The sequence below is a fragment of the Hordeum vulgare genome, chromosome 3H, assembly GCF_904849725.1.
Source record: "Hordeum vulgare subsp. vulgare chromosome 3H, MorexV3_pseudomolecules_assembly, whole genome shotgun sequence".
In the NCBI taxonomy this organism is placed as follows: domain Eukaryota; kingdom Viridiplantae; phylum Streptophyta; class Magnoliopsida; order Poales; family Poaceae; genus Hordeum; species Hordeum vulgare.
Window position 1 is genome coordinate 57,988,024 of NC_058520.1, and position 27,073 is coordinate 58,015,096.

A 27,073-nucleotide genomic window follows, 5' to 3' on the forward strand; every position below is an offset into this window, starting at 1 on the left:
TCTTTATCGATAGAACCTTTATGTCAAGGATTCAGTTAATCCCGTATGTTGTTCCCTTTGTCCTTCGGTATGTTACTTCCCCGATATTTGATCGTCGGTATCTCTATACCTAGTTCAATCTCGTTACCGGCAAGTCTCTTTACTCATTTCGTAATACAAGACCACATGACTAACTCACATTGCTTGCAAGGCTTTTTGTGATGTTGTATTACCGAGTGGGCCCCGAGATACTTCTCCGTCACACGGAGTGACAAATCCCAGTCTTGATCCATGCCAACCCAACACACATCTTCGGAGATACCTGTAGAGCACCTTTATAGTCACCTAGTTATGTTGTAATGTTTTATACACACAAGGTATTCCTCCGGTGTCCAGGAGTTCCATGATCTCATGGTCATAGGAACACATACATTGACTTGTAAAAAACAGGAGCAATAAACTGACACGATCATATGCCACGTTCATAGTTTGGGTCTTGTCCATCACATCATTCTCCTAATGATGTGATCCCGTTATCAAGTGACAACACTTGTCTATGGCCAGGAAATCTTGACCATCTTTGATCAACAAGCTAGTCAACTACAGGCTCACTAGGGACAGTGTGTTGTTTATGTATCCACGCGTGCATTTGAGTTTCGAATTAATACAATTCTAGCATTGATAATAAACTATTATCATGAACAAGGAAATATAATAACAACCAATTTATTATTGCCTCTTGGGCATATTTCCAACAATGAACACATGACGTGGCTCAAACTTAGTCACACATTTAGCCATGCCTAACTTGTCGTAAGACAACTGATAATCCCAAGTGCAAGGAATCATTCCAACAATTTCCAAAGGTGGAAGTGATAAGTATGGAGTGTCGAACCCACAAGGAGCTGAAGGTAAGAGAAATATTCTCTCAAGTCCTATCTGCCACTGATACAACTCTACGTATGCCGAACGTTTGCTTCCAACTAGGAACGAGAAATAAAAACTATGTTGTGGGTATGAAGAGAATAGCTTTGCATAACATCGGAGAACTAAAATATAAAACTTGGTGCTGTTATCATAAAGTTAGAATATATTACAAATAGCGAGTGTAGAATAATGATGGGTCGGTGTGTGGAATTGTCCTAGGCAATTGTTAACAAGATCGATAATCATTATTGTAACTTTATATGAGGGAGAGGCATAAGCTAACAGACTTTCTCTACTTGGATCATATGCACTTCTGATTGGAACTCTAGCAAGCATCCGCAACTACTAAAGATCATTAAGGTAAAACCCAACCATAGCATTAAAGCATCAAGTCCCCTTTATCCCATACGCAACAACCCGCCTACTTGGGTTTATGCTTCTGTCAATCAAGCAACCCACCATAAGCGAATCATGAACGTATTGCAACACCCTACAGTGGGAATCCCTCACGCTTGCACGGCACAGAGAGCACCAATGATAAATCATGTAACTCAAACCAATCTAGATCATCAATCCACACATAAGACAAAGGGAATCTACTCAAAACATCATAGGATGGCAACACATCATTGGATCATAATATGTGGCATAAAGCACCATGTTCAAGTAGGGGATTACAGCGGGGTGCGGGAGAGTGGTCCTCTAAAAGAAGATGAGGATGGTGATGAAGAAGGTGATGTTGACGAAGATGATCACAGCGGCGATAGTTACCCCGGTGGCTTGCCGGCACCACCGGGAGAGAGCGGGAGAGGGTCTCCCCCTTATAAATCCTCCACCATGGCCTCCCCCCAAGGTGGGGAGTGGTTCTCCCTCTAGTCCTTGGCATCCATGGTGATGATGGCCCCTTCGTCTTCTTCCTTCATTGTCTCCGGTGATGGTGACCCCCCTCCGGTAGGGTGCCGGAGAGGGCCAAGATTGGTTTTTTGTGGCTCTGGAGGCTTGCGGCGGCGGAACTCCCGGTCTAGGTTCCTTTTCGAGGGTTTCTGTATTTATAAGAGCATTTGGCATTGGAATCGCGTAAGGGGAGTGCTCGAGGGGCCCACATGCCAGGGGCGCGCCATGGTGGATTATGGCTGCCTCGGGACTCATTTCTGATATCTTTTTGCTCCATTATTTTTCATATTTTCCAGAAATATTCTCCGTAAATTTCAGCCCATTCCGAGAACTTCTATTTCTGCACAAAAACAACACCACGGTAGCTTTGCTGAAAACAGTGTCAGTGTTTGTTAGTTCTAATAAAATCATACCAAAATCATATAGAATTATTGTAAACATGGCATGAATACTTCATAAATTATAGATACATTGGAGACATATTAGCATCCCCAAGCTTAATTCCTACTCTTCCTCGAGTAGGTAAATGATAAAAGATATAATTTATGAAGTGTGAATGCTAGCATAGTGTATCAATTTGATCAATGATAGTTCCAAACACTTATTCTAGCATCATTATATATCATAAACAGTAGCTCATCTCATAAAATTTCTCATGATGAAGTTACAAGCTATTCACGTGTTAATGTGTAGACCATAAAGTTTCTTGATAACTATGCTTTCAGTCACCAAACAATTGCAATTCGTCTTATTTTTAGGAAGGGTCTATGTAAGAGCATTGATTTAGAAAATTACACATACTCAACTATCATATAGTCTTCCATGATTATTGACACTCAAAGCATATTTTTAGAACAAATAGCATCCATCGAACATAGAGAAAGATAGGGGCTTAACGTTTCGCCTCCCAACTTATTTATCATATAGATGATTGTCAATAATAACAATTCATGATCAAATATATTTGTATGGATATATATTTGTATGCCAACTAATACTTTGAGGTTGGAATAAGAAGTTAACTCAACAATAATAGTAAATAACATGAAAGTAAATAGATTGGCCCTTCGTAGAGGGAAGGAGTGATTTGCATATGTGCAAGAGCTCGAGCTTTTAAAACAGAGATGAAGAATAATTTTGAGTGGTACACTTTCATTGTCAACATAACAACCGAGAGATCTCGGTATCTTCCAAACTAGATACATTATAGGCGGTTCCCAAACAGAATGGTAAAGTTTTTACTCCCCCTCCACCAATCAATCACACTCCACGATGAGCCGAATCCACGGTTACCGTCCATACAAAAAGCAATCTTCGGGGAGTTTTCGTACATTATATTTTGATTTTATTTTGGAATCATGGAACTGGGCATCTCGAATACCACACAGTTTCTCATGAATGATAGTGAATCAACACATATCGTGAAAATAACCCAGCTAGCATGGAAGATACTGACAACCCCTAGTCACTACATGAGCGATTCGGGCATACAAAACATAATATTATTTGAAGGTTTAGAGTTTGGCAAATGCAAATTTACTTGGAATGGCACGTAAATGACGCATATAGGTAGATATAGTGGACCCTCATGGCAAGAAACTGGGTTTAAGGGTTTTTGGATGCACAAGTAGTATCTCTACTTAGTACTAAGTGTTGGATAGCAAAAGGTTCTAAACAAGCACCACATGTTAGAGGATCCATAACAATATAACTTCTATGCAAATATATCCAAACATAACTCATTAAGTTGTCTTCCTTGTCCAACTTCAACTAATTTGATCAAGTTTGAAAATAATTAATGGGGCTCACGATCATAGAAGATGTCCAAGATAGTATATTTATATGTGGAATCTCTCTTCCTTCAATATTGTTTCATGAATTGTTCAAGTGACCAACGCAGTTTTTGCTAACTTTCAATAATTTTACCACCTATACTTCTTATATGTGAAGTCATTACTTCCCATGGGATAAGCATTTAAAACATATATAATTTCAGATTTATGATATTCAATTCATTCAACTATCTACTCATAGGATATAAGTGAAGCACGAGAGTAAATGACAAAACTATTCCAAAACATATAAGTGAAGATCAGTGAGTAGTCAAACAATAAAGTAGCTATGTGAGGACTGATAACCCACAAGTATAGGGCATCGCAAAAGTTTTCGAGGGTAGAGTATTCAACCAAAATTTATTGATTCGACTCAAGGGGAGCCAAAGAATATTCTTGAGTATTAGCAGCTGAGTTGTCAATTCAACCATACCTGAAAAATTAATATCTGCAAAAATGTATTCAGTACCAAAGTGGTATGGAAGTAACGGTAACGGTGACAAACGTGGCAGTAGCAGTTTTGTAGTGATTGTAACAATAGCAACGGAAAAGTAACTTAGCAAAGACCAATATGTGGAAAGCTCATAGGCAATGGATAAGTGATGGATAATTACGTTGGATGGCATTCATCATGCAACAGTCATAACATAGGGTGATACATAACTAGCTCCAATTCATCAATGTAATGTAGGTATGTATTCCGTATATAGTCATACGTGCTTATGGAAAATAACTTGCATAACATATTTTGTCCTACCTTCCTGTGGCAGCGGGGTCCTAATGGAAACTAAGGGTTATTAAGGCCTCCTTTTAATAAAGAACCGGGCCAGAATATTATCACCTAGTGAATACATGAACTCCTCAAACTACGATAATCACCAGAAAGAATCCCAGTTATTGTCACCCTGGGGGATGCGGATCATAACTTGTAATAGGTGTATACAACTTGCAATATAGGATCAAGAACACATATATATTCACGAAAAGATAATAGGTTCAGATTTGAAATCATGGAAATCGGGCCATAGTGAAAAGCATTAAGTATAGCAAAGTCATAGCAACATCAATCTGAGAACGTAATGGATACTAGGGATCAAATCCTAAGAAAACTAACTCGATTACATGATAGATCTCATACAACCCATCACCGTCCAGCAAGCCTACGATGGAATTAGTCACGAACGATGGAGAGCATCATGAAATTGGTGATGAAGGATGGCTGGTGATGATGATGACATTGATTTCCCCTCTCCGGAGCGCAAATCAGACTCTAGATCTGCCCTCCCGAGGAAGAAGACGAGGTGGAGGCGGCTCCGTATCATAAAACGCGATGAACTCTCCGCTTTGATTTTTTTATCCCCGGATAGTAATATATAGAAGTGGAAACGAGGTCGGTTGAGCCCTAGGGATCCCACAAGCAAGGGGGTGCGACCTAGGGGGGTACGCCCTACAGGCTTGTGGCCCGGGTGGCACCTCTCCGCTAGATTCTTTTGCCAGTATTTTTTGTTAATTCCAGAAACGTTCTCCTTAAATTTTCAGGTCAATTCGAGAACTTTTATTTCTACACAAAAATAGCTCCAAGGCAATTCTGCTGAAAACAGCGTCAGTCCGGGTTAGTTCCATTCAAATTATGCAAAGTAGAGTCCAAAACAAGGGCAAAAGACTTTGGAAAAGTAGATACCTTGGAGACATATCAACTCCCCGAAGCTTAAACCTTTGATTGTCCTCAAGGAATTCAGTTGATAAACTAAAAGTGATAAAGGAAAACTTTTACAAACTCTGTTTGATCTTGTTGTTGTAAATATGACTAACTTATGTTCAGATCTTCAGCTAAGATTATAGACTAACCACATTCACAATAATATTTAGGTCTCATATGTACTTATATCAATGGCACAAACAACTAACGACTAATAATAATAAGTCTCGATTGACTACAATTCTATCAAAACAATCATAATACAATATTATAAGCTAGTATCTCGCTAGCCCTTTCTGAGGCTGCAAAACATAAATGCAGAGCACCTCCGGAGAACATGGACTGAGTACACATTGTGATTCATAGTAAAAGGGATCTAGTAATACTCATACTTAATGTCAATTAGTAACAAAGCATACAAATGACGGATGTGCTCTCTAACTGGTACCCTTTTATAAGAAGAGGATGACACAACAACAAAGTAAAATAGATAGGCCCTTCGCAGAGGGAGGCATTCATTTAGAGAGGTGCTAGAGCTCGAGCTTTTAAAACAGGGATGAAACAAAATTTTGGACGGTATGCTTTCATTGTCAACATAACAACTGAGAGATCTGAGTATCTACCATGCTAGATCCATTATAGGTGTATCCGAGACAGAATGGTAAATTTTTTACTCCGCCTCCACCAATCAATCACACTCCACGGCGAGCCGAATCCACATGTACCGTCCATACAAACAACAATCTTACGGGAGTTCTGTTCCATTATATTTTGATTTGATTTTCTTAGCATGGAACTGGGCATCCAGAATACCAGCCACTTTCTCGTGAATGATAGTGAATCAACATATATCGTGAGAATAACCCACCTAGCATGGAAGATACTGACAGCCCCTAGCCACTACATGAGCGATTTGGGCATACATAACAGAATATTATTTGAACGATTAGAGTTTGGCACATGCAAATTAACTTGGAATGGAAGGAAATACCGCATACAGGTAGATATAGTGGACTCTCATGGCAAGAAACTGGGTTTAAGGGTTTTTGGATGCACAAGTAGTATCTCTACTTAGTACGAAGTGTTGGCTAGCAAAAGGTTCTAAACAAGAACCATATGTTGGAGGATCCATAACAATATTAGTTCTATACAAATATACCCACACACAACTCATTAAGTTGTCTTCCTTGTCCAACTTCAACTAATTTTCTCAAGTTTGAAAATAATTAATGGGGCTCACAATCATAGAAGATGTCCAAGATAGTATATTTACTTGTGGAATCTATCTTCCTTCAATATTCATGAATTGCTCAAGTGACCAATGTGGTGTTTGCTAACTTTCAATAAATTTTACCACCTATACTTCTTATATGTAAAGTCATTAGTTCCCATGGGATAAGCATTTAATACATATATAATTTCAGATTTATGATATTCAATTCATTCAACTATTTACTAATAGGATATGAGTGAAGCACTTGAGTAAATGACAAAACTACTCCAAAATAATTAAGTAGCTATGTGAGGACTCATAACCCAAAAGTATAGGGGATCGCAACAGTTTTCGAGGGTAGAGTATTCAACCCAAATTTATTGATTCTACTCAAGGGGAGGCAAACAATATTCTCGAGTATGAGCAGCTGAGTTGTCAATTCAACCACACCTAAAAACTTAATATCTGCAGCAAAGTATTCAGTAGCAAAGTGGTATGGAAGTAACGGTAACAGTGACAAACGTGACAGTAACAGTTTTGTAGTGATTGTAACAATAGCAACGGAAAAGTAACTTAGCAAAGACCAATATGTGGAAAGGTCGTAGGCAATGGATCAGTGATGGATAATTATGTCGGATGGCATTCATCATGCAACAGTCATAACATAGGGTCATACAGAACTAGATTCAATTCATCAATGTAATGTAGGCATGTGTTCCATATATACTCATACGTGCTTATGGAAAAGAACTTGCATGCCATTTTTTGTCCTACCCTCCCGTGGCAGCGGGGTCTTAATGGAAACTAAGGGATATTAAGGACTCCTTTTAATAGAGAACCGGACCAAAGAATTAGCACTTAGTGAATACATGAACTCCTCAAACTAAGGTAATCACCGGAAAGAATCCCAGTTATTGTCACCCTGGGGATGCAGATCATAACTCGTAATAGGTGTCTACAAGTTGCAAGATAGGATCAAGGAAACATATTTATTCATGAAAACATAATAGGTTCAGATCTGAAATGATGGCACTTCGACCCTAGTGACAAGCATTAAGCATGGCAAAGTCATAGCAACATGAATCTCAGAACATAATGGATACTAGGGATCAAACCTTAACAAAACTAACTTGATTACATGATAGATCTCATCCAACCCATCACCGTCCAGCAAGCCTACGATGGAATTACTCACGAATGATGGAGAGCATCATGAAATTGGTGATGAAGGATGGTTGGTGACGACGAAGGCGTCCATTTCCCCTCTCCGGAGCCCAAATCAGACTCCAGATCTTCCCTCCCGAGGAAGAACAAGAGGTGGCGGCGGCTCCGTATCGTAAAACGCGTTGAACTCTTCTCTTTGGTTTTTTCTCCCCAGATAGGAATATATAGAAGTGGAAACGAGGTCAGTGGAGCCTCAGGGACCCCACAAGCCAGGGGGCGCGGCCTAGGGGGGGCGCGCCGTGCAGGCTTGTGGCCCAATCCAGTAGATTCGTTCGCCAATATTTTTTATTAATTCCAGAAACGTTCTCCATAAATTTTCAGGTCAATCCGAGAACTTCTATTTCTGCACAAAAATAATACCAAGGCAATTCTACTGAAAACGTTCTCCATAAATTTTCAGGTCAGTCCGGATTAGTTCCATTCAAACCATGCAAATTAAAGTCTGAAATAAGGGCAAAAGAGTTCGGAAAAGTAGATACATTGGAGACGTATCAAATCCCTCAAGCTTAAACCTTTGCTTGTCCTCCAACAATTCAGTTGATAAACTGAGAGTCATAGAGAAAAAAATTTGCAAACACTGTTTGAACTTGTTGTTGTAAATATGTCTAACTTATGTTCACATCTTCAGCTAAGATTATAGATTAACCACATTCACAATAATGTTTAGGTCTCATATTTACTTATATCAATGGCACAATCAACTAGCGAGAAATAATAATAAGTCTCGGATGACAAAAATTCTATCAAAACAATCATAATACAATATGATAAATTGGTATCTTGCTAGCCCTTTCTAAGACCGGAAAACATAAATGCAGAGCACCTCCGGAGAACAAGGACTGACTAGACATTGTAATTCACGGTAAAAGAGATCCAATCATACTCATACTTAATATCAATTAATAACAAAACATACAAATGATGAATGTGCTCTCTAACTGGTGCCCTTTTATAAGAAGAGGATGACTCAATAGTAAAGTAAATTAGATAGGCCCTTCGCAGAGAGAAGCATTTATTTACAGAGGTGCCAGAGCTCGAGCTTTTAAAACAGGGATGAACCAAAATTTTGGGTGGTATGCTTTCATTGTCAACATAACAACTAAGAGTTCTCAATGTCTTCCATGCTAGATACATTATAGGCGGTTCAGAATAGTGAAGTTTTTACTCCCCCTCCACCAATAGATAACACTCCACCGCGGGCCGAATCCACGGGTACCGTCCATACAAACAACAATCCTATGGAAGTTTTGTTTCATTAAATTTGATTTGACTTTTGAGCATGGAACTGGGCATCCCGATTACCAGCCACTTTCTTGTGAATGATGATGAATCAACACATATCTGGAGAACAACCCACTTAGCATGGAAGATACTGACATCCCCTAGTCACTACATGAGCGATTCAGGCATACAAAAAACAGAATATTTATATGAAGGTTTAGAGTATGGCACATGCAAATTTACTTGGGACGACAGGTAAATACCGCATATAGGTAGGTATGGTGGACTCATATGGAGTAACTTTGGGTTTATGGAAATGGATACACAAGCAGTATTCCCGCTTAGTACAAGTGGAGGCTAGAAAAGACTAGGAAGCGACCAACTAGAGAGCAACAACAGTCATAAACATGCTTTGAGATTAACCAACATTGAGTGCCAGTATGAGTAGGATATAAATCACCATGAACATAAACATCGTAAAGGCTATGTTGGTTTTTTTTCAACTACATGCGTGAACATGTGCCAAGTCAAGCCGCTTGAATCATTCAGAGGAGGATACCATTCTATCATGCTACATCATAACCATTTAATATGCATGTTGGCATTCAAGACAAGCTATTATTCATCCTAGCTAATTAAGCATGGCATAAGTAACTATAATCTCTAATTGTCATTGCAAACATGTTCAATCCATAACGAGCTGAATCCAGAACGATGATCTTATCATATTTACAAAAACAAAATATGTCGAGTTCATACCAGCTTTTCTCCATCTCCATCATTTCATCATATATCGTCATTATTGCCTTTCACTTGCACAACTGAATGATGTGAAAAATAATAATAAGAGTGCACGTGAATTGAATTAAGCTGGAATCTGCAAGCAATAACTCAAAGGAGAAGACAAGGTAGTGTGGACTCTCTCATAAATAAACGATAATGAATATAAGAGCCACTCAACATGTCATCGTGGTCTTCTCCTTAGGACCCAAAGAAGAAAGAAAAATTATTTACATGGGAAAGCCCGCAACAAGCAAAAGAAGAACGAAAAATCTTTTTGGCTTTTCTTTTAACACTACAACTAAACAAACTAGGAGGTAAAGCTAGAACTAATTTTTTTTTATTTTTCTCAAGGTTAATGGAACACACACTACTCGAATCAGAGATTTTTCCATCTGCTGCTTCTTTGCCGTCTGCTGGCTGATGGCAAAGACCCTCTTTGCCATCAGCTACCAAAAACCAGACGACAAAGATCAGGCTGATGGCAAAGATACTATTTGCCATCAGCCAGCTCTTTGCCATCAGCTGGCAGACGACAAAGAGCATTCAGGCAGACGGCAAAGAGCACGGGCGGCCCACCCCGCTGTTGGGGAACGTTGCATGGGAAACAAAAAATTTCCTACGCACACGAAGACCTATCATGGTGATGTTCATCTACGAGGGGAGATTAGATCCACATACCCTTGTAGATCGCTAAGCGGGAAGTGTTAATAAACGCGGTTGATGTAGTGGTACAGCTTCGTGATTCAAATCACCGTCGTCCCACGATCCGTTCCGATCTAGCGCCGAACGGATGGCACCTCCGCGTTCAGCACACGTACAGCTCGATGACGATCTCGGCCTTCTTGATCCAGCAAGAGAGACAAAGAAGTAGATGAGTTCTCCGGCAGCATGACGGAGCACCGGTGGTGGTGATGATCTACTCCTATAGGGCTCCGCCCGAGCTCCGCAGAAATCCGATCTAGAGCAAGAACTACATGGTATAGGTTTGAGTTGCATGTGGCAAAGTTGTGTCTCAGAAGCCCTTAAACCACCAATATATATAGAAGGAGGGGAGGGGCTAGCCTTGGGGCTCAAGGGAAGCCCAAGGGCGCCGGTCGATTGGGAGGAGGTGGACTCTCACCCCAATTCGGTTTGGGGGAAGGAATCCACACCCTCCTTCCCAACTCCCGCTTTCCATGTTTTTTCTTTTCATTTGATTTTTTCCACTTGTGGCGCCATAGCCCTCTTGAGCTGGCCTCACTAGCCCACTAAGGGCTGGTGCGCCACCCTAGGGTCACTGGGCTCACTCCGGGGTGGGTGGACCCCTCCCGGTGAATACCCGAAAACCATTCGTCACTCCCGGTACACTACCGATAATGCCCGAAAACTTTCCAATGACCAAATAAAACCATCCTATATATCAATCTTCATTTTCGGACCATTCTGGAAACCCTCGTCATGTCCGTGATCTCATCCGGGACTCCGAACAACCTTTGGTCACCAACACATATAACTCAACCATACTAAAACGCCACCGAACCTTAAGTGTGCAGACCCTGCGGGTTCGAGAACTATGGAGACATGACCTGATACACTCCTCAGTCAATATCCAATAGCGGGACCTGGATGTCCTTATTGGATCCTACATATTCTACGAAGATCTTATCGATTGAACCTATGTGCCAAGGATTCATATAATCCCGTATAACATTCCCTTTGTCCTTCGGTATGTTACTTGCCCGAGATTTGATCGTCAGTATCCCTATACCTATTTCAATCTCGTTACCAACAAGTCTATTTACTCGTTCCGTAATACAAGATCCCGTGACTTACACTTGAGTCAGATTGATTGCAAGGCTTGTATGTGATGTTGTATTACCGAGTGGCCCCCGAGGAGATACCTGTAGAGCGGCCAGTCAAAAAAAAAGATACCTGTAGAGCACGTTTATAGTCACCATTAACATTGTAATGTTTGATACACACAAGGTATTCCTCCGGTGTCAGGGACTTACATGATCTCATGGTCACAGGAATGAATACTTGACACGTAGAAAACAGTACAAACAAAATGACACGATCACATGCTATGTTCTTAGTTTGGGTCTTGTCCATCATATGATTCTCCTAATGATGTAATCCAGTTATCAAGTGACAACACTTGCATATGGTCAGGAAACCTTAACCATCCTTGATCAACTGACTAGCCAACTAGAGGCTTGCTAGGGACATTAATTTGTCTATATATCCACACATGTATCTATGCTTTCATTCAATACAATTATAGCATGGATAATAAACGATTATCTTGTAACAGGAAATATAATAATAACTATTTTATCAGTGCCTCTAGGGCATATTTCCAACAGTTTCCCACTTGTACTAGAGTCAATAATCTAGTCTCACATTGCTATGCGATTTACATTGGAATTAATCTAACACCCATACAGTTCTGGTGTTTATCATGCTTCGCTCGTGGAAGAGGTTTAGTCAGCAGGTCTGCTACATTCAGATCCGTGTGCACTTTGTAAATATTTACGTCATCTCCTTCTACGTAGTCGCAAATGAGGTTGAAGCACCGTTTGATGTGTCTGGTCTTCTTGTGAAACCTTGGTTCCCTTTCTAAAGCAATGACACTAGTGTTGTCACAGAACAGAGTTATTGGATTTAGTGCGCTTGGCACAACTCCAAGATCTATCATGAACTGATTAATCCAGACACCCTCCTTTCCTGCCTCCGAGGTAGCCATGTACTCCACTTCACATGTAGAATCTGCTACGACGCTTTGCTTGGAACTGCACCAGCTTACCGCACCCCCATTAAGAATAAATACGTATCCAGCTTGAGACTTAGAGTCATCCGGATCAGTGTCAAAGCTTGCGTCGACGTAACCCTTTATGACGAGCTCTTTGTCACCTCCATAAACGAGAAACATTTCCTTAGTCCTTTTCAGGTACTGCAGAATATTCTTGACCGTCGTCCTATGATCCACACCAGGATTACTTTGAAGCTTGCCTGCCATCACTACTGGAATCTGCTGGTTTGCCGACAGCCAGAGCTAACGGCAAAGGACAGTTTAACTGATGGCAAAGGCTTTGTCGTCAGTGAGTTGTCGGCAAAGGTACCGGCCAAGATTTTATCCGCAATCACCTTCTTTGCCGACAGCCGGAGCTCCACCGACGGCAAAGACTTTGCCATCAGCTTTGTGGCACGGGCTGACGGCAAAGAGTAGTGGCGGCAACGGCGCAGCCCGAGCTCCGTTAGAAGGTTAACGGCATGCTTTGCCCACAGCCGTAGCAAAGCTGACGGCAAAGCCTATCCTCTTTGCCCACAGCCGTAGCAAAGCTGAAGGCAAAGCCGAAACCCCTAGGCCACCTAGGTCCCCTCTTTGCCCACAGCCGTAGCGGAGCTAACGGCAAAGCCAAAACCACTGGGCCTTGGCCGCCTCTTTGCCGACAGCTGGAGCCCAGCTGATGGCAAAGCCGAGAATTTGGTATTGCCAGGATACACAGGCTGCCGCCACGTGTCTTCTTTGTCATCAGTCCGCTGATGGCAAAGCCTTTGCTGTCAGTGAGCTGTAGGCAAAGACCCTCTCTGCTTTTTTTTCATATTTGTTTTCTGTTAATTCCCTGCATTTGCAAAACATAGATACAAACAACAACATATATATATCGAATCTGCCCCTAAACAGCACCACAAGTGCATCACAAAGTGCAAACAGCACAACACAAGTGCAAACAACACGAATATATGTCATTAAAGTGCAAACAAGATCACAAAGTATTACAAAGCATCACAAGTGCATCCACAAATACAATTGCATTACAAAGTACATCTAGGACTACACAAGTGCATTACAAAGTCTCGAGCATCCATCCATATGCCATGCTGCTTTATCAAAATCTGCATAATGAGAAAGAATTTAGAAGAAGAATACAATAAGAAAGAAGTTATCTAAATTAAGCTAAGCAATTAGAAGAAGAATACAAAGTCTCATATTCAAATGCTGATCCAAGCTGATCCAAAAATTTCTATTCAGAAATAAATAAAAAATGCCTTTCTATTGACAAGGGGGCAAGAAACTATGGCAACTCTATCTTCCTGCAGCCAAATTCACAAACTAATTTAAGTAACATGCAAACTACTGACAACATGCTACACGCATGAATAAACAGAACCAATCACTATCATGGATTTCGAGTCGCGCAACTAATCGATGAGTCGCAAAAAAATGTCGACTCAACTTAGTGTCGATTCAAGACGCGAGTCATGACTAGTCGCAACTACAGGCTCAACTTTTTCCGAGTCGCTACCCCAGAGCGACTCGCATGAGTCGCGACTCGTAAACCATGGTCGCTATGTTTATAATGGCTTTAATTTCTGATTGGTGGAAGTGTTCCTTAGAAGGGGAAAATATGAAAGAGTGCCTTGATTTACTCAAGACTAGAAAAGAGTAAACTTGTACACTATCTTGTCCAAACCAAGCAAGGAATAGCTGATAATCTTTTCCATCCTCAACATAGTTGTACTGTATGATATAGCAATCTCCGTTGTAAAGTTGCTCCTGTTCCTCCGTGCAAAGGAGGGTTACACAACCACGGTCCACCAGCCAAACCTGTGGTATATCTTATTTTGTTAAAAGATAGATTCATGCATGCATCACATCTAGGCAATGAATTTTACCTTCAAACAACCATTACTACTGATGAGCTACCGAGGTTTATCATCTGGAATTTCTGCAACATCATAGCCCTGATGCTTGAAAATTGCTACAACATGATTGTGCATTAGACCTTGCCATGATATTCACAAATTTAATGGAACCAATAGATACAGAATAGTATGGTCCTCACACCTGCTAGTTTCTCCCGCCCTGCCTCGTACAACTTCTGCACACCATTCTTAGGCCAGTGCTGAAAATGCGGCTTAAAGTCGGCAACTTCATGACCTTCGGTCATTATACCAGTATGACCAATTGATGATCTGCCTTGTAAGTGTACATATTCCTACAACAATACGGCTTTGTTTCAAGCTTATGGAAAGACTAAAGTAGATACCACTAATCAAGCATGTTAGCACCCCCTCATTTGTTACTTGTATTTTTATAAACCATCTGAACTATATTTTTTCTGACGATAACAAATATCTGCATATGAGAATATTAAGAAAACAATTGTGGTTTTGGTAGGAACTTCCGTACCAAGTTAGCCTACAAAATAACTAGCAGATATGCAATTATAGAAAAAAGGAAAATAATTAGGTATCCTTATGCGTACCTCTAATGCTGTAGCAGATGTCTTCCTCTCTGAAACTAGTGTTGTCATCCCTATCCACAAGAATATTTCAGCTCCACAGTCCAGTATGTAACTTCTGTCGGACTTCAGCATTTCTCTTTCTAAAAAAGTGCCTCCATGGGAACAAGGTTTCTCTTGTTAATCCTACATACAGGAAAGTTTACAAATATATTTTTACATACTAACTCAAGGTTACAAATGGAGTCTGAATTAAGCTGGGGGTAGTCACCAAAAAAGTTTCTTGGGTGAGGTAGCCATCGGTTCCCCATTGTCTGCATCTGGTACATCACGAGGAATAGGCGCATAGCCTCCAAAGAGGTTCCAAAACTCACCAGCATCTGAATCACCAGCAAGCTTTCCATCCTCTACAATCAGTAACAAACAAAAAAAAAATCTTAGCATATTCTATCCTTGCTAATGGAAGATATAATTTCATTCAACACTACCTATTATCCCAATGTCACATCTGCCACAGTGTTGGGTTTCTCTCAGATGCTTTATGACATCTAGTGCCATAGCCCTTGTTTGTACACAAGAATTACAACCACTGAAAAGGAAAATCTTCGATGGCGTGTCCACTATAAATGCCGCCTTATGATCCAGAGAGGACCGCGAAAATTTAACCTACACACATCACCAGAATTGTCAGCCGTTGGTAGTCATACATTGACTCACTGAGATATGCTGGAAATTCTTTGATCTAGCACTTTTTACTTCTTTTAGATGAGCTACATGCTCTCCTTCGCACCGAAACATCATGGTCCCGTCACATTCATCCCCGGATCTTCTCCAGTGCGAAGAGAAGCTACCTTCTACAGGGATGATCCATGGTCTGAAGTATGACAAGAACTTGTCGGATTCTTCGCCTTGTGTTTCCCTGTACTGGATCGCGTGAGAGCCCAGCACCGCATCCAACTCGACGGCCTTGTCAGAGGCCATCAAACAATCTTCCTAGGTCACCGCAATGCAAGATGGACAGCAGGACACAAAGTAAGTCATAAGTTAAGAAAAGAGTGACAAGAGAGCCCAATTAAATGATGTGGTCGTAAGACACACACCACACCTCTGTGGCCTCCTCCCCTATCCAGTAATGCACATTATGCCCTCGAGTTCCGCTTTTGACTTCAGCTGTCTGACACATTGTACAACATTTGAAATTACTCAGTGATGTAAATAGGCTAATAAAATGTACAGTATGATTTTACATCTGAAGCAGCCTACCCTTGAGAAGGACTTACATGGAGTATGATATAGCAGTTCCCAGTGTAGAATTTGCCATGCAAGGATTTTGCAATTGGAACTACATTGGTGCCCATAATACACCAGATGTCTAGCCCTCTGGAACATTATATTGATTTGAAGTTAAAATTATAATAAAAAAAATGTTTATACTACCTAACATTTACAGCCTAGGCTAGATTTTATCTGCCTAACACTTACAGCACTGAGGTAAAATGAAGAATAGTATTGGCAAAATGTACTCAGAATTTCTTAAGCCAAGAAATTATTTTCCAGGTTCCTTCGCTGATTTGGGAGTTCCAAGCAATTATCTTTTCTTATACAAATCTTAAGAAGCGCAGTGTAATTGCAGTAGTTCTGCTCCTCGGTAAAGAACACAAAATTAACGGTGGCATTTTTTATTTATTTCTGAATACGAAGGGGTTTCCGCTTCACAAAAGAAATTAGAAGAAGAATACAAAGTCTCCTAACATTGAAATTCAGAAAACTAAAACAGCAGCTGGCGCGGACGGACCTGGCCCGGACGGACCGGCGGGAGGGAGAGGCCCCGCGCTTCGGGCGGGGGGGGGGGGGGGCGGGGCCGGGGCGGGCGGCGCCTCCTCGTCCGGCGGCTGGCGGGGGGGGGCGGCGGGGGCCCGAGCCGGAGGAGGAGGAGGGGACTCCGGCGGCGTCGGGCGGGGGGCGGGGGGGGGGGGGAGGAGGGGACTCCGACGGCGTCGGGCGGGGGGGGGGGGGGGGGGGGGGGGGGGCGGCGCCTCGCCGTCCGGCGGCTGGCGGCGGGCACGCGTCCGGGCGGAGCGGCGAGGGCCCGAGCCGGAGGGGGCGGCGCAGGGCGGCGCGGGGCGGCGCAGGGCGGTGCGGGGCGGGCGAGGGGCGGCGCGGGCGGGGCGGCGCAGGGCGGGGCGGCGCTGTGCGGGGGAGAGCAGTATGCGTGGGAGGGTGAGAGAGAGAACGGTGAGAGAGAGAAGAGGTAGGCACGGGGGGATAAGGCAGTTTTCTTTTTCTTTGCCCTCAGCGAGCTGTCGGCAAAGACAGCCGTTTGTCTTTGCCCTCAGCTGGCTGTCGGCAAAGAGAGCCCCCGGTTTTTTTTTCTGGTCGAGGCGGAGACTGTGTTAGCCCCTATGCCGTCAGCCTTTCTATGCCGACATCTTTTTTGTCCTTTGCCGTCAGCTGGCTACCGGCTTAGATAAAGCGGACGACACAGATTTTATTTGCCGTCAGCCCCTCCTATGCCGTCAGCTTTTATTTTGGCTGAGGGCAAAGTCTCTTTGCCGTCAGCCCCGTGAAATTGCTGACGGCAAAGGTTAAAGCTGTCAGCAAACTAGCAGATTCCAGTAGTGCATACATATGGCCAGGTTGACGTCCTGTCTAGTTTAGAGCATTGCCCACATGATAGACCCTATGGTTGAAGCATAGGGGACGGTACTCATCTTTTCTCTATCTTCCGCAGTTACTGGACACTGAGTCTTACTCAACTTTATACCTTGTAACACTAGCAAGAACCCCTTCTTGGACTGATCCATTTTGAACTTCTTCAAAACTTTATCAAGGTATGTGCTTTGTGAAAGTCCTATCAGGCGCCTCGATCTATCAATCTAGATCTTAATGCCTAATATGTAAGCAGCTTCTCCTAGGTCCTTCATAGAGAAACATTTGTTCAAGTAATCTTTTACGCTCTCTAAAAACTCCACATTGTTTCCAATCAGCAATATGTCATCGACGTATAATATTATAAATGCCACATAGCTTCCACTCCCTTTCTTGTAAATACAAGATTCTCCAACAACTTGTATAAACCCAAACGTTTTGATCACTTCATGAAAAAGCTTATTCCAACTCCGAGATGCTTGCGCCAATCCATAAATGGATCGCTGGAGCTTGCACACTTTGTTAGCATTCTTTGGATCGACAAAACCTTCGGGTTGCATCATATACAACTCTTCCTCAAGAAAACCGTTAAGGTACGCCGTTTTTACATCCATATGCCAAATTTCATAATCGAAAAATGAAGCTATTGCTAACATGATTCAGATGGACTTAAGAATCGCTACCGGTGAGAACGTCTCATCGTAGTCAAGTACTTGAACTTGTGAAAAACCCTTTGCCAAAAGTCGAGTTTATAAACGGTCACATTACCGTCCGCGTTCGTCTTCTTCTTAAAGATCCATTTGTTCTGAATAGCCTTGCGGCCTTCAGGTAATACTTCCAAAGTCCACACTTTGTTTTCATACATAGATCCTACCTCTGATTTCATGGCCTCCAGCCATTTGTTGGAATCCGGGCCCACCATTGCTTCTTCATAATTTGCAGGTTCATTGTTGTCTAACAACATGATTGATAAGACATGATTACCGTACCACTCAGGAGCAGTACGTGATCTTGTCGACCTGCGAGATCCAATAGGAACTTGATCCGAAGTTTCATGATCATCATCATTAACTTCCTCCTCAACCGACGTCGCTTCGACAGAAGTTTCCCCCGGCCCTGCGCCACCATCTAGAGGGAGTAGAGGTTATACAACCTCATCAAGTTCGATCTTCCTCCAACTCAATTCTTTCGAGAGAAAATCCTTCTCAAGAAAAGCTCCGTTCTTAGCAACAAACACTTTGCCCTCGGATCTGAGATAGAAGGTGTACCCAACTATTTCCTTTGGGTAACCTATGAAGACACACTTTTCAGCTTTGGGTTCCAGCTTTTCAGGCTGAAGCTTTTTGACATAAGCATCACATCCCCAAACTTTAAGAAACGACAACTTTGGCCTCTTGCCATACCACACCTCGTATGGTGTCGTCCCAACGGATTTTGACGGTGCCCTATTTAAAGTGAATGCAGCTGTCTCTAATGCATAACCCCAAAACTTGCTCCTTTTTCAGGCCAAAATTCCAGCTGCCCGCATTCTCCCTCTTCATGTAAACCTTGCAAAATAAGAGAGAAAAGGCATAAGTATTGTACCGTGAAGTGAAATAACAGCCCAAAAAGCGATAAATATCAACATGAAAGCATGATGCAAAATGGACGTATCAAGCTCCGCCCGAGCTCCATAGAAATCCGATCTAGAGGAAGAACTACATGGTATAGGTTTGAGTTGCACGTGGCAAAGTTGTGTCTCAAAAGCCCTAAAACCACCAATATATATAGGAGGAGGGGAGGGGCTAGCATTTGGGCTCAAGGGAGCCCCATGGGCACCGGCCGATTGGGAGGAGGTGGACTCCCACCCCAATTCGGTTTGGGGGAAGGAGTCCACTGCTTCCTTCCCACCTCCCTCTTTCCTTGTTTTTTCTTTTCCTTTGGTTTTTTTCACTTCTGGCGGCATAGCCCACTTGGGATGCCTTCACCAGCCCACTAAGGGCTGGTGCGCCACCCTAGGGTTACTGGGCTCACTCCCGGGTGGTTGGGCCCCTCCGGGTGAATACCCGGAACCCATTCTTCTCTCCCGGTAAAGTGTCGGTAATGCACGAAAACTTTCTGATGACCAAATGAAACCATCCTATATATCAATCTTCGTTTCCGCACCATTCCGGAAACCCTCGTGACGTCCATGATCTCATACAGGACTCCGAAGAACCTCCGGTCACCAACACATATAACTGAACTATACTAAAACATCACCAAACCGTAAGTGTGCAGACCCTGCGGGTTCGAGAACTATGTAGACATGACCCGAGACACTCCTCTATCAATATCCAATAGCGGGACCTGGATGTCCTTATTGGATCCTACATATTCTACGAACATCTTATCGGTTGAACCTCTGTGCCAAGGATTCATATAATCCCATATAACATTGCCTTTGTCCTTCGGTATGTTACTTGCCCGAGATTTGATCGTCGGTATCCCTATACCTATTTCAATCTTGTTACCGGAAAGTCTCTTTACTCGTTCAGTAATACAAGATCCCATGGATTACACTTGAGTCACATTGCTAGCAAGGCTTGTATGTGATGTTGTATTACCGAGTGGGTCCCGAGATACCTCTCCGTCATACGGAGTGACAAATCCCAGTGTCGATCCATTCTAACTCAACGACACCTTCGGAGATACCTGTAGAGCACCTTTATAGTCACCCAGTAACGTTGTGACATTTGATACACACAAGGTATTCCTCCGGTGTCAGTAAGTTACATGATCTCATGGTCATAGGAATGAATACTTGACACGTAGAGAACAGTAGCAACAAAATGACACGATCACATGATGCATTCTTAGTTTGGGTCTAGTCCAACACATGATTCTCCTAATGATGTGATCCAGTTATCAAGTGACAACACTTGCATATGGTTAGAAACCTTAACAATCCTTGATCAACTGGCTAGCCAACTAGAGGCTTGCTAGGGACATTGTTTTGTCTATATATCTACACATGTATCTATGCTTTAATTCAATTCAATTATAGCATGGATAATAAATGATTATCATGAAACAGGAAATATAATAATAACTATTTTATCATTGCCTCTAGGGCATATTTCCAACACCCGCACCCCCTATCTCCCCACTAACGGCCTCTCTCTTTGCCGCCTGCTTTTCTCCTTTGTGTCCTCTAGGGCCAGACAGCAAAGAGGATGTGCCCTAATGGACGTCGCCCCCCACCCCCACACCCCTCTCTCCCCTAACAGTCGTTGCACCCCACCCACACCCCTCTGTGTCACCCCCGAAACCACCACCGCCGTGGCGCCCTCCTCCACCCTGCGCCACCGCGCCCTCCTCCTCCCTGCGCCACCACGCCCTCCTCCTTCGTGCGCCACTACCGCGCCCTCCTCCTTCATGCGCCCCCTCGTCCAGCACGCCCCCTCATCCTCCCCGGGACATCCTCCTCCATCACCACCGCCGGAGCTCGCCCCTTCTCCACCACCGCCCCTCCACCACCACTGCCCTCTCCTCCACCGCCGCGCCCTACTGATCCCCACGACCCCCTCCTTCACCACCGCGTCGCCCCTCCTCCACCACTATCGGCCCCTTCCACCCAGCGCACGGCCTCCTCCCTGCGTCCCCTCCTCCTATACGACCATCCTCCATGCGCCGTCCTCATCGCCCGACCGCCCCCCCCTCCGGTGAGTCCTATTTTTTTCCTTTTTTTCTTTAATTTGTTAATTAGGTTAGTTAGGTTAGTTGTTAATTACCTACTGTTAGTTAGGTTAGTTGTTAGTGGTTACCTACTGTTAATTAGGTTAGTTAGGTTAGTTGTTACTTGTTAGTGGTAATTAGGTTAGTTGTTAGTGGTAATTACCTACTGTTAATTAGGTTAGTTAGGTTAGTTGTTAATTACCTACTGTGTGTTAGGTTAGTTGTTAGGTTAATAGTTGCCCGTGTAGAGCCCTCCGTCCGCCGCCTATGCTTGCGCTAGCCAAAACGTTAGGAAATGTCGGTGAGCTTGTCACGCACCTGCCATGGCTACGATGCCACCGAGCTCATGGGCTACAACAACGTTGCTGCTGCAACCACCCCCATGAGATCGGTGCAGAAACATTACTGCTGGGACCACCCCCTTGAGGCACCTATGATATTCCACTGCAGCACCAAAGATACTATAATATCTTGGCGAGGCTCCACTTGAGGCACCGGTGACACCGGTGGGGAAGAATAATTGAGTGGATGAGCGTTTTTGCATGAGATGTGGCAAAGGAGGTTGAACAATTCCCATGCCGCCATCCATCGCATCTATACCCACAAGAACGCCGATGGATCTCGAAGGTTCAATGGTGGGTGGCTTGCAGTAGACCATGGTGCGGATGCCAAAACAAATCACAACAGTACTTGTTGCACCGACACGACATCTCGATGACACCCCTGACACCCGACACGATGCCCCAATACCTCGACATGACATCTCGACGACACCCCGGCACGAAATATTTTTTTTATGGAACCCTAGATGACATCTATATAGGTCATATATTTCCGTTAGGTCGTATATTTTTTGATTTTATTAATGAACACAAAATATTTATGTTGATCGGGCGGATTTACATGTGACAGTTGTCTCGTCGCTGTGAGGTCTGTTGTGCGAAGACCTCCATTCTACGAGCTCCGCCCCTGCATTTGTGGGTGAGTACAAATGTCATCTCCTCCTCGACCCTTCATTTGATGTGGGTCGGTCTTCGGATGAAACTTGCTAGATATAGGTAATTAAATTAATTTATTAGTATGCGTGACGAGTATGCATCTCCCGTTCGAAAGGGTTACAGTTATAAATATGCATGCATTTGCATATATTTGTAATTGTGATTCTTCCGAGTTGTCCAACGTTATCCATGGGCAACCCGAGTAAGTGTAGATTTGGTTCGTTTTCCCATATGCTTTGTTCCGGATCCGATGCATAATTTTGTCAGTGCCTCCCTCTTGTTCTCCGGATACACATCCTCTCTGTTTATTGCGGAGACGTGTATCAGGAGAACAGCGGGGAGGTGCTGCCGAAATTTTGCGTTGGATCCGGAGTAGAGCATGGGAAAATGAACCCAATCTACACATACTCGCGTGGGATTAGGACCTATCTTTACCAATTAGCCTGTAGGTTGCATGGACGTAATCAAACTGGCGAACTTGATTGACTAATGAATATATATGCTGAATTGTATATAAATATATTTCTTGTGTGTTTAGTAGCTAGGCAAGATGAGTGATCGTGCGTGGATGTACACCGGCCACCCTAGTGAGAAAGAGATGACGAAAGAATGGTTTCTAAAAACCAAGGAGTTTTCGAAAGCCGCATTTGCAAATGGCCAGGAAACAAACTGGTGCCCTTGTCCTGCATGCGTCAACTATAAAAAGAGGACAGCGGCTGTAATGATTAAACACCTGCAGAGGAGGGGTTTTAAGCCTAATTATACGGTTTGGACATTTCATGGTGAGTCTATACAACGCACCAGAGCTGAGGTGGTTCATCGTCGCACCGACGAGCATGGTACCGGGATCAAATACATGGTTCAAGACTTTGATGATGCTCGGGATTCGGAAGATGAGATGGAGGAATCTGCAAAGGCCTTCTATGAATTGTTGGAGTATTCAAAACGTCCTCTCCACGAGCACACTGAGCTTTGTCAGCTGGATGCCATTGCACAAGTAATGGCTGTGAAGCCTCATTTCAACTTGGGAAGAGAATGCTACGACGCGATTATGACACTATTTGGACGCTTTCTACCCAAAGGCTATTTCATGCCTGCAAACCTGTACCAGTCGGACAAAATACTTCATGTACGTAAGATGCCCTATGAGAAGATAGATGCATGTGAGAAAGGATGTGTCTTATTTAGGAATGAGTATGCACACTTGGACTATTGTCCAATTGCAAGTCTTGCAGGTATCTTCTGGTAGATAACGGTATGGGTGAGAAGAGGCCGACCAAAATCGTAGTTAGTGTTCTTCGGTATATGCCAATCATACCAAGGCTTCATCGTCTTTTCATGGTCGAAGAGACAGCTAGACAGATGACATGGCACAAAATGGGCAAAAGAACCGAACTAGATGCGGATGGGAATAAGATGGCGGTACACACATCGGATGGGGAAGCGTGGAAACATTTCGATGGATTGCATCAGGATAAAGAGGCAGATCCAAGGAATCCTCGTGTCTACACCGCCATGGATGGTTTTAATCCCTTCGGCATGAGGGCAACTGATACGTCCATTTGCATCATGCTTTCATGTTGATATTTATCGCTTTATGGACTGTTATTATACTTTGTGGAACCTTACTTATGCCTTTTCTCTCTTATTTTGCGAGGTTTATTTGAAGAGGGAGAATACCGGCAGCTGGAATTCGGGACTAGAAAAGGAGCAAGTATGAGTCCTCTATTCTGCAACTCCAAATGCCCTGAAAATCAACGTGGATTTTTTTTGGATTTTATAAAAAATATTGGGCGAAAGAAGTGTCACAGGGGAGGAACCAGGGGCCCACAAGCCTGGTTGCCGCGGCCTACCCCCCTGGCCGCAGCAACACGGCTTGTGGGCACCCTGGTGGCCCACTGGCCCACCTCTTTTGCTATACGAAGGGTTTCGTCCGGAAAAAAATGAGGGTGGAGCTTTTTCGTGGATTCTCCGCCGCCACGAGGCGGAACTTGAGAAAATCCATCCTAGAGCTCCGGCGGGACGATCCTGCCGGGGAAACTTCCCTCCCGGAGGGGGAAATCGTCGCCATCGTCATCACCAACACTCCTCTCGTCGGAGGGGAGGCATCTCCATCAACATCTTCATCAGCACCATCTCTTCTCCAAACCTAGTTCATCTCTTGTAACCAATCTCCGTCTCGCGACTCCGATTGGTACTTGTAAGGTTGCTAGTACTGTTGATTACTCTTTGTAGTTGATGCTAGATGGATTACTGGGTGGAAGAGTTTATGTTCAGATCCTTGATGCTATTCATTACACCTCTGATCATGATTATGATTATGCTTTGTGAGTAGTTACTTTTGTTCCTGAGGACATTGGAATAAGTCATGCTAATAATAGTCATGTGAATTTGGTATTCGTTCGGTATTTTGATATGATGTATGTTGTTTTTCCTCTAGTGGTGTTATGTGAACGTCGACTACATAACACTTCACCATATTTGGGCCTAGAGGAAGGCATTGGGGAGTAGTAAGTAGATGATGGGTTGCTGGAGTGACAAAAGCTTAAACCCCAGTCTATGCGTTGCTTCGTAAGGGGCTGATTTGGATCCACTAGTTTAATGCTATGGTTAGACGTTGTCTTAATTCTTCTTTCATAGTTGTGGATGCTTGCGAGAGGGGTTAATCATAAGTGGGATGCTTGTCCAAGTAAGGGCAGTACCCAAGCACTGGTCCACCCACATATCAAACTATCAAAGTAACGAACGCGAACCATATGAACATGATGAAACTAGCATGACAGAAATTCCCGTGTGTCCTCGGGAGCGTTTTTCCTCTTATAAGACTTTGTTCAGGCTTGTCCCTTGGTACAAAAGGGATTGGGCCGCTTGGTGCACCGTTGCTACTACTTGTTACTTGTTACTTTTCGCTTGCTACGTTTCACCTCACTACACCATCACTTGTTACCGCTACTTTCAGTGCTTGCAGTTATTACCTTGCCGAAAACCGTTTATCAGAGCCTTCTCCTCCTCGTTGGGTTCAACACTCTTACTTATCAAAAGGACTACGATTGATCCCCTATACTTGTGGGTCATCAAGACTCTTTTCTGGCGCCGTTGCCGGGGATGGAAGCGCCTTTGGTACGAGGTATCTTCATCATGAACGGAAGCACGAGGAGTTGTTCCTCAACCTAAGGTACCTAATGAAAATATCTTTTATGAAATTCCTTCGGGTATGCTTGAGAAACTACTGGCTAATCCTTTTACAGGAGATGGATCTTCACATCCATACTTGCATCTAAACTATGTAGATGAAGTTTGTGGTTTATTTAAGCTTGCACGTTTGCCCGAGGATGAGGTAAAGAAGAAAGTCTTTCCTTTATCTTTGAAGGATAAGGCGTTGACATGGTATAGGCTATGTGATGATACTGGATCATGCGACTACAATCGGTTGAAATTGGAATTTCATCAAAAGTTTTATCCTATGCATTTAGTACATCGTGATCGGAATTGTATTTATAACTTTTGGCCTCGTGACAGGGAAAGCATAGCTCAAGCTTGGGGAGGCTTAAATCAATGGTATATTCATGCCCCAATCATGAGCTCTCGAGAGAAATTATCACTCAAAACTTTTATGCTCGGCTTTCCCATGAATATCGTACCATGCTTAACACTTCGTGTACCGGTTCTTTTATGAAGACGGATATTGACCACAAGTGGAATTTATTGGAAAGAATCAAACGTAACTCTGAAGATTGGGAGCTGGAAGAAGGTAAGGAGTCAGGTATGAATTTCCAGTTTGATTGCGTTAAATCTTTTGTTGAAACAAACACTTCTAGAGATTTTAGCGCTAAGTACGGACTTGACTCTGAGATAGTAGCTTCTCTATGTGAATCTTTTGCTGCTCATGTTGATCTTCCCAAAGAGAAGTGGTTTAAGTATCATCCTCCTGTATAAATCAACATAGTTAAACCCAATCTAGTTGAGGAGAAAGCCATTGCCTTTAGTGATCCTATTGTTCCTTGTGCCTACGCTCAGAAACCACCTTACCCTCCTAGGAAAAAGGATTATTCTAAAGCTCCAACTGTGATACGTAGGGGTTACATTACACCACTTGCACCCCCCGAGGAAATTAGAGTTGAACCTAGTGTTGCTATTATCAAAGATCTCTTAGCCAAAGACATAGACGGGCATGTTATCAAATTCTGTGAGGACTCCGCTAGAATTGCTAAACCTCACGCGAAAGACAAATACAGACCTGTAGTTGGCCTGCCCGTTGTTTCTGTCAAGATAGGAGATCACTGTTATCATGGTTTAGGTGATATGGGTGCTAGTGTTAGTGCAATACCTCGTTCCCTATATGATGAAATCAAAGATGAGATTGCACCTACTGAGTTAGAACCCATTGATGTCACTATTACGCTAGCTAATAGAGACACTATCTACCCTCTGGGAATTGTGAGAGACATAGAAGTCTTGTGTGGTAAGACGAAGTATCCTACTGATTTCCTCGTCCTTGCTACTGCACAAGATAGCTTTTGTCCCATCATAGCTTTTGTCCTTGCTACTGTCAATGCTCACATTGATTGCATTAAATAGACTATCACTGTTAGTTTCGAGGGTCTGTCTCATGAATTTAACTTCTCAAAGTTTGGAAGACAACCCCATGAGAAAGAGTCGTCTGGTAGGGATGTAATCATTGCTCTTGCCTGTATTGCCGTACCTCCTACGGATCCTTTAGAGCAATATCT

At 43.1% G+C, this 27,073-nt stretch overlaps 1 pseudogene; it reads right to left on the reverse strand.

Moving 5' to 3' along the window:
• The window catches only part of LOC123441479, a 34,092-nt pseudogene extending 12,089 nt beyond the window's left edge, over positions 1-22,003 (reverse strand).
• Between the last annotated feature and the right edge of the window lie 5,070 nt (positions 22,004-27,073).